Source organism: Sceloporus occidentalis, unplaced genomic scaffold (assembly GCF_023333645.1).
Source record: "Sceloporus occidentalis isolate IW3139 unplaced genomic scaffold, rSceOcc1.0.p SCAF_29, whole genome shotgun sequence".
Taxonomy (NCBI): domain Eukaryota; kingdom Metazoa; phylum Chordata; class Lepidosauria; order Squamata; family Phrynosomatidae; genus Sceloporus; species Sceloporus occidentalis.
In genome coordinates, this window is record NW_028317009.1 from 10,503,437 (window position 1) to 10,513,201 (window position 9,765).

A 9,765-nucleotide genomic window follows, 5' to 3' on the forward strand; every position below is an offset into this window, starting at 1 on the left:
TAACCGCTCTCTGCTCCATGGTTTACGCTTTTCACGTAGTTGCTTTAAAGAGCAAAACTGGATCAGCCGAAGAAGTGACCTCTTCAGTCCCCTAAAAGGTATAAGAAAACATCTTTGAGGGCAACAAATATTTATCCTTTTTTTTTTTACGTAAAAAAGTAAATTGGGGGGTGAATTAATTCTACAATAAAAAGATGAATACCCTGGTAAAAGCATGTCGATAAGCTTGTGTATCCAGCTGTATATGAATAGTCTCAGTCACATTCCCAACCAGTCACCCGTAATATTAAAGTCCATTACACACTCACACACAGTGAAGACACTACCATTATTTGCGCACGATCTTTCGAGGTTGACAGAAACTCTGGATCATTTCAAAAACAGATCAGATAATGGCAAGGTGCTGTATGTAGACGGAGCCTTCAAATCTTGTACAGAAATGACTGAGATTCTAATTGCGGATCCAAAGAGTCAAGGTTGGCCTATAGAAGGGGTTGAGTATCAGTCAGGTGTCACCACGCTAAAAAGCAGCACTGAGTACCACATCAGAACTCAAATGAAAACAGCGGGGGTTATGTATTAAGAGCCGTCCAGGAGCGAAAAGCTTTATGCGGAGCAGGTACCATGGAAACCATTGGAACGGTCCTGCTAATTACTCCACCTTTAGATCTTACACCAGAATTGCTCTTTATGTACTTCCCCATTGTGTCTTATTGTGATAGAGTCACAATCACTTATGCCCCAGATTGTATTGTTGTTTTATGGTTTTTTTTTTTTCTTTAAATGTTCTTTTCAAATCCATTTTATTCCCCTGAATATTAGCAATCAATCAAAAATGATTATTTTTAGTTCAATAAGCTGAGAGGAAATTAACACGTATCCGAGGAATGGAGCATTTTAGATCACTCTAAACACGACTACTCTAATGGCCACACTGCAATTTTCTCATGCTGGCTTCCAACAATTTGATTACATTATTGATTTTTTTATAGTTCTATTGCAAGGTCGCATGGATTAGTTGGAAATGATTAAATATTTCACTCTCTTGCGCTTTGTCTTTTGTTTATGTTCAGGACATTGCTTTCTGTTACGAAATTTACATTGTGATGGCTCATAAATCTGAAAATTGTTTCATTTTAAAAGTATAGCAGACGAGGGCTGCGCAACTCCAGTCCTCACGGGCTGCAGACAGGTCATGGTTTCTGGATATCCCAGCTTCAGCGCATGCATATGAATCAAAAATTCATTAGGCAACTGTTTTCAGGAAAGGATACACAAAATTCCTGGCCTGTCCACGGCCCACTAGGACTGGAGCTCTGCCTATCCTAGGCAGCAGAACTCCCAATGTTAAGCTTTTCTATATTAAATATTGAAATATTTGAATAATTGTCCATACCTTGACATTATGTGAAATTCCATTCCACAAAAGTAGAAGGATAGAATTAATTGTACCATCTGTACCACCGAGCACCGTCTGAGCCGGAAGCTGCAAGACATAGAAAAATCAAACACAATAAAGCCATTTGTCCCCAAAGTCTTGTAGGAAACAGCCTAAAAATGATGTTTTCTTGGCACAATTCTAAAACAAAGAATGCTACTTTGAAGTCAGAACAAACTTTTTTTTTTTTATTCTTACCTTTCCTGGGAGGATTATGTATGATTTAATTAAGATAGAGCGTCATAAACATGGGAAAATGAAAATTTTTACTGTGTTGTCACCAAAATCTTTGATAAATGTAGTCATTTAAATACTCATTTAGCTTTTGATAAGCATGAAAAACAAAAGTACGAGGACCAAAAAATGAAAAGCTATATCCAGCTTCTGCAACATATTTTGCACAAGCCAACTGAAGGAAACACATCTTTAAAATATATTGTCCCTGTGTCTCTGGAGTCGCTTTAATGCGTATAAAACACCGGCTGTAAGCCAGGGAAGTGCTTGCTTCATAACAAACTTTTTTTTATTCCAGAATAAAAAAAAAATCTAAATTCAATAGTATGTGTATAAATGATACAGTCCATCAAACTAAACTCTGTACGGAGACAAGATACAGTTGTTACTGAAACTCGTCTGGCAACAAATGTTTTCTAGCAGCAATGCAATATATTATCTTCATATAAATAAATGAAAAGATAGACTGTCTCTCCCGAGACCGCGAATCAACAGGTGATATAAAGCGTGTAGAAGTATATGTAGCGTTATTAAATATTTCAAGAGTTTCCGAAATATATGTCTTATAGCGAAATAGTGAAACCCCCCCCCTTTTTTTTTTTTTTTTTTTTCCTTATTGGGTCCGAATACCGCCGCTTGGACAGTGTCTGCACATTGGCCATTAGCTAAATCTTTATCTAATAGGTGTGAATTAAAACTGTCTACTATATAACAACATCAATGTACAGGACTGTGCAAACATTATAGGCATGTGCGAAAAAAATCCTGTAAAGTAAGAATGCTTTCAAAACTAGACATGTTAGTGGTTTGCATTTTCTCAAACGATAAAAATAAATCGAGTGAACAGAAGAAGAATCCAAATCAATACTTGGTGTGACCACCCTTTGCCCTCTAAACAATTTCAATTTTTCTAGGTGTGTTCGCCTCAGCCAGGGATTTTGTAGGCATATAGTTAGGTGTATGATTATACCAAACAGTCGCCAATGGTCATTCATTTAATATGCAGGTTGAAACACGATCATTAACCGAAACAGAAACAACTGTGCAGGTGGAATAAAACTCGGTGAGGAATAACCAAACTCACTAACAAGGTGAGGTTACTTTAGACAGTTTAATGTCAAAAGTCATTCACCATGGCAAGACTGAGCACAGCAACAAGACCCAAGGTAGCTATTCTCCATTGGCAAGGCGCGTCTCAGGCAGAATTTTCAAGGCAGACAGAGCGTCTGCCCAAGCTCTTTTGAAGAAGTGGTTAGCCAGGGAAACGTTGGGCAGAAGATAAAAGAGACATCGTGCTTCCTTCTCTTCGCAATGAAGACGTCAAGCAGTGCCTTCAGAGCAGCATTGGCTGAATTGATGCTGTTTTGAAGGCAAAGGGCGGTCACACCAAATATTGATTTTTCTTCTGTTCATTCACTTGGCATTTTGTTAAATGATAAAAAATAAACCATAACTATGTATTTTATTAAAGCATTCTGTCTTTACAGCATTTTGTCACACTTGCCCAAAACGTTTGCACAGTACTGCATATGGATACTTAGTGCCCGTGGAAAACATTGGGGGTAAGCTTGATGCCGTAGACGAGAGACTGAGATTGTGTTAATCCAAGCTGATCATGTTCAGGCGAAATTGTAGCTCGCTTTTGTTTGTGAACGTGCGTCTCTGAATACATCAGTAGCTGCTTGGAGAAGGCTACTTCATCATCGGAGCTGCGCAAGGTGGGATGTAAAAATGTAAATCATCCAATGGCATAGACGGAGGCCTGCGGATTTCCAGTTTTACTGCACATCCCAGTGAGTTAGAGGGTACATCACAAGGTAATGAATATTGTGGTTTCCACAAGATACAAAATGTACCCAGCACGGAGAAATTTAACAATATATTATTTCTCCCTTAGTTGAGACAGAAACTCATTTAGACAGTTTCATTGCAAGTCCATGAAATATACGATGGAATTAAAAAGATGAATACAGTAACCAAAAATGATATCAGCCACATCTAAAAGTGCTTACATGAGCGAACACAAGCATTTGCAAGGCCAGCTCAGGCTTTGTAAATTGACAGTTTAAGCGTCCTCCTTGTCTGTTCTTATAAAGGACTGCTGCATGTCTTGACATTGACGTGATAACCATATGACAACGCAGGGTATGCACCAAAGAAGAAATGCGAATGCCCCTCCGAAGCAGAGATGTTTAGATGCACATGTAGAGAGAATGATAATGACGGGTTTAAACAATCCTCACCTTTATCAATAGGTCATGAGACAGTTTCTGTGATATCTACAATGCTAACATTTGTCTGCTTTTCATCTGTATCAGAATGCTCCCTAACACGTTGTGCAACCGGTGCAGGAATCTGGAAAGATGAGATATTTGTAAAGGAGGTGGGAGGCTCATTAACAGATGTGCCATCAATGCCACAGGCGAAGCAGGTTCCAGAGAAGGTGGGCAAAATGTGTCAGCAACACATTTACATGAAACATGAAAGTGCTAAACAGTTTACATTATTAACAACAGTCTGTTGTGCTCTGTTAATTAATGTAAAGCTGTTTAATGCCATAGATCTAATTTAATTCTTCTCACGCTATCGCCAGGGTACCAAGTACAGAGGGCTAGATAACCGATGGCATATAACGGCACCTCCCGGCCCTCAACTGGGATTCAACAGCTGGAGGAATAGCCTCGGGGTCTTCCGTGTCACAGTCTGCATTTTCCGTCAATGAAATTATATTACACATATTATATAGTAATTAAAATGTCACCATAGTGCTGGGTATGTCATGTATTCCATGCATTAGAGAGGGGCCATACATTTGACTGGCAGCTCGGTTGATCTCTCGCACGCTGCTTGCTGTTAATGAATCTGTTTTCCGTGGAATCCGGGTATCCGTAGTCACAAGAAGATAACTTCCAAAACCAAAATGACCACCTCCAAACGATCTGCGTATTTATGAAAGAAGCTACTCTTGTGAGCAACACAACTTGGATGATTTATGCTCCCATCACCAGAAAATCTATCTGACCCAAGAATTTATTTACTGAAACTGCAAGTATTAGAAATAGATTTGTTTAGCATTCAAAGATAATAGCACCAAATAGCTATCCAATTAGCTTGCAATATCTGAAGCACTGGAGGTGAATTGGAAGCTCATAAATAAGAAATTCTGACTTTGATTTCTTTAAATGCTCGTTATGAAACAGCATAATTTTTCTACCATTTAATCTGTCATTCAAACATTATAATGAGCAAATAAAAAATATTGTCCGCGAGGAGGACGCTCAGTACTCATTATTGCTTTTCAAACTGACAAATGACTATGTTCTTCCAATTGCCATCCTCATAATAACCCACAATGAAAATACAATCCCAATACTCAATTAAGATGCTTATGAATGGTCTGCTAAATATTTTGGGATACGTGCAAAATACAATTTCATCGACTCCAGCCACAATTTCTTGACATACAGCAAGCATTCCAATAAAAAAAATCTAAAGCATGCACACTTCATTCATTTCTTAATACAAACTTGGACTGGGTTCATTATTTAGAAATGAGTATTTACAATGTAATTTAAAAGTGGTGTTTTCTAATAAGATATTTACTTCCTCGCGCATACTTTCTCCTATTATTACTTTGACCCCGAGGCTGGATGCATCGTAAGAACAATTCCTCCATGACGCTGAGCTCACCCCTGTTTCATGGAGAGCAAAGTATCGGAGCCGTTAGCTTTCTATAGATCAGACACATCACACTATACAGAGGTTAACAAAACACCGCTGCTCTGGGACTCCCCAGCACTTTTCCAGGGTCACCAGTAGCGCCAATAGCATAACACAGCTCTGCTCCATGGAAGATCCAATTCCAGCAGATATAACAGAGGTCTGACCAAAGACCACAGTTCCTATACGAGTCCCCGGGATTCACCCCCACGGCGAGAAAGAAGGGACGGTTATCACCTATTCTGCTTCGGCACATCATTCCCAACTTTAAACAATAATGGCTTTGGTTTGGCTTTTTACCTTTTTTTTTATTTTTAAAGTTTTCACTAGAATGGATTTTTCACTTCACAAAAGAAGCAGTCACCAAACTGTCTCAAATCAGTTAAACTTGATCCATGCATTGTGATGTCCCACGAAGCCTGCGTTATGCTTTTGCAATTGGATTTTCTGGCGATCAAATACTGTGACAGTCAATCGACGAACAAGGTCAGTGAGAAACGCAAGCGCTCTGAATTATCTGGCTTTGCCAAGTTATATCTTCACAGCAATAATAAAAACAAAAATTACATTTGCTTTTTTTATTCTTCTTGCATATCACAAATGAAGGGAATCCCTAGTCACATAGAATTCCAGGAGAGGACGCGGAAAGATTGTTGAAGTACAAGACATCTCATACTATGCGAGGATGAAAAAACACCGGACCGTGTTGGAGGAGCTGGCCCTCTCCGCGGACCACCTGTGTCCACATTTAGTATGTGGTTAAAAAAAATCCACTTCATGAGTTTTAAAGTTTCTTTTTTTCTTTTTTGTTTTCCTTCTTTTTCACACCTGAGGTTCTTTTTGTTTAGATACATTTGCAATAACGCGATAAGATATATACGCAAGGTGCTTACACAGTGGGGATAATGTTTCTACTTTGTACCTCTGAGTAGGGTCGTTGGACCCAGCTTGAGCTCAACTTCTCTGATTGCCCTTTTTACTCCAGAAAGGGTGCTGTAATCATTGGTTAAGTGGAGATACTCCCCGTATGTACTTATGTTGTATCCAAGTACCTCATAAGTGGAGATGCACTGACATTCATGTTATAATTTGAGAATGTACTGTGTCTTTCAACTAATATAAGAGTTTTCAAAAGTAAAATAAAAATCCACTTCAATTCAGCATGGTTTTGGGGCCAATCTGTTTGTGGTTTTTCTTGGGGTCAACCTTTGAGTCTTGGTTGGTCTACTGCTTGCAATCTTTCCTTTCTTGACACAGAAACGTTTCTGTGAATACTACAGCCATATTTTGTGCTGCTCTGTAACCCCACGTCCTCTCCACTTGCAGTAAAGGGAAAATGCCTTGGCCAGCCACAAGGAAGCGTACAATGTTTCTAATATAGACACAAATCCATTAACGCCAACTTGAAACTGTTCGGACTCACCGTCATTTGGGCAGTGTTATGGTCTAGCTGCTTTTCTGCTGCATTGCTGGAGGCTTACAGCCTGGCTGGGTTGCCATGGCTACACTCCTGTCACTCCTGTGACTCAGCCCATTGTCCAGCCCACAGCCAACCCCTTTTGGCTATTTAAGCAGCTAAACTTCACTTCCTCCTGGCCCTTGTGTTGTTTCCGGCTGCAAGTGCTATTGCTCTGTTCCTGAATTCCTGTGTATGACCTGGCTTTCTCTGACGTCCATCCCAGCTCCTGATTCCTGGCTTGTTCCTGACTTCGCTGATCTCTGTATTCCTGACCCCGGCTTGTCTGAGTACCCGTCTTGGTTCCTGACCCTGGCTTGTCTTTTGGTATATGCTTTTGGATCACGATTTGGCTTTGTTCACTATTGTCATTACAATAAAGGTGATTGCATTTTACGTTTTGTGTCCGTCTGGTTCCTGGTCCCTAACATTACACAAGGGCCATGAACCCAGAAGGGGCAGGCAATCCACCAAATGTTTTTACCAGGCTGGACCAGGTAGACCAGCGCATGGACCAATTTGCGCTAGCTCTCCAGACCTTGTTGCTCCGTACTGCACATCTGGTTCTGCCAGCTCAGGTCCCCACGGCACAGGCTGCCTCTACACCTGCTGCTGCTTCCGCTCCGTCTGCCACTGGTGATTTTAATACTGCCAGAGGCTTGACAGGGTCTGCCCCGCTTCCCGAACGTTATGGGGGCAACCCTAATTTGTGCAGAGGTTTCCTGAACCAGGTCAGTATCTATCTGGAGATGGTACCTCAGGCCTTTCCGTCTGACAGGAGTAAGGTGGGCTTCGTGATTTCTTTACTCTCAGACAGGGCCTTGGCATGGGCGAATCCCCTTTGGGAGACACAGAAACCTTTAGTACACAATTACCCTGAGTTTGTTGCGTCTCTAAAACGGGTATTTGATGTACCGGCACGCTCTGCTTCGGCTGCCAAACGATTAATGTCCATTCGGCAGGGTACAAGGACGGTTTCGGACTATGCTATTGAGTTTCGCACCCTGGCCGCTGAGGTTGGTTGGAATAATGAGGCTCTCGTGGCTGCTTTTTCTAATGGGCTCTCGGATATACTTAAGGATGAGATTGCGGCCCGGGACCTTCCCAGTGATTTGGAGGAATTGGTCTCTTTTTGTATCCTTATTGACTCACGAATCCGTGAGAGACCATCCTTCCGGGAGCGCCTGCGGAGGCCTCCTATACGTTTAGCCCCGAGCTTTTCATCCCCACCCGTGCCTCCCTCTCCTCCCATGCCTCCTGGTCTCGACACTTCGGGCGTTGTGGAACCCATGCAGCTTGGATTTACTCGTCTCTCGGTTGAGGAGAGGGCCTTTAGGAGGAGGGAGGGTCTTTGTCTTTACTGTGGTAAAGCAGGGCACCTGCTGCGAACTTGCCCTACACGTCCGGGAAACGCCTGCACCTAAGGCTCCAGAGGGGACAGTCCTTAGGTGGCGTCTCGGCGTCCCCAGATATCCAGAAGGATAAACCTCTAGTCTCGGTGGGTCTCACTTGGGGCAAGATTTCCGTCATTTCAGAGGCACTCATTGACTCGGGGGCAGCGGGCCTCTTTATTGACAGCACCTTTGCTCAGAAGCACTCTATTCCGTTGCAGCTTCTGACTGCTCCACTTGCCATTGAGGCGATCGATGGCAGACCGTTACAGCCCCCGCAGGTCACCCATGAAACCGCTCCTTTGTCTATGGCTGTTGGGGCTCTCCATCATGAAATTATTCAACTCCAGGTGATACACTCTCCTCATTATCCTGTGGTTTTAGGATATCCATGGTTGCGCAAACATAATCCCGTGTTTGATTGGTTAAGGGCCAAAGTCTTGGCATGGTCGCCTAATTGTTCCAAAACATGCCTAGGGAGAGTGGTGAAGGTGCTAACCACTTCTCCGGTCTCTTTGTTGCCTGAGGAGTATCAAGAGTTTCATGATGTATTCGATAAGGGCCGGGCTGGTGAGCTCCCACCTCACCGCCCGTACGATTGCGCCATTGAGCTGCAACCTGGTGCCATACCCCCTCGAGGTCGAGTCTACCCATTATCTGTCGCAGAGAATAAGGCCATGGAGGAGTATGTTGCGGATGCGCTGTCCCGGGGGTTCATCCGTAAATCCTCTTCCCCTGCTGGGGCCGGATTCTTTTTTGTGAAAAAGAAGAGCGGCGAACTGAGACCCTGTATAGATTACAGGGGGCTCAACCGTATCACGGTTAAGAATGCCTACCCGATTCCACTCATTACCGAGTTATTCGATCGCTTAAAAGGGTCCAAGGTATTTACAAAGCTCGACCTGCGAGGGGCGTATAATTTAGTAAGGATTAAGGAGGGCCACGAATGGAAAACCGCGTTTAACACCAGGAGTGGGCATTATGAATACCTAGTTATGCCCTTCGGTCTCTGCAATGCCCCCGCGGTTTTCCAGGAATTCATAAATGATGTCCTAAGGGACATGCTCCAACAATGTGTGGTGGTATACCTAGATGATATTTTGATCCATTCCACCTCCATAGAAAGCCACCACGCTGATGTAGCCCGAGTCCTACAGAGGTTACGAGAGAATAATCTCTTTTGCAAATTGGAGAAGTGCGAGTTCCACCGCAAGCAGGTCACCTTTCTGGGGTACGTAATTTCAGAGGTCGGTTTCGCTATGGATCCTGAAAAACTCTCGTCTGTTCTCGAGTGGCCACGACCTGTAGGTCTCCGCTCCCTTCAACGGTTCCTCGGCTTCGCTAACTATTATAGGAAATTCATTCGGAATTTTTCCTCTATTGTTAAGCCTCTTACAGACATGACCAAAAAAGATGGCAATGCCTCTCTTTGGTCCCCAGGGGCCATCAAAGCTTTTGAGTCATTGAAGGCCGCTTTTGCCGCAGCTCCTGTTTTGGTACACCCGAAACCCGAACTTCCATTCATA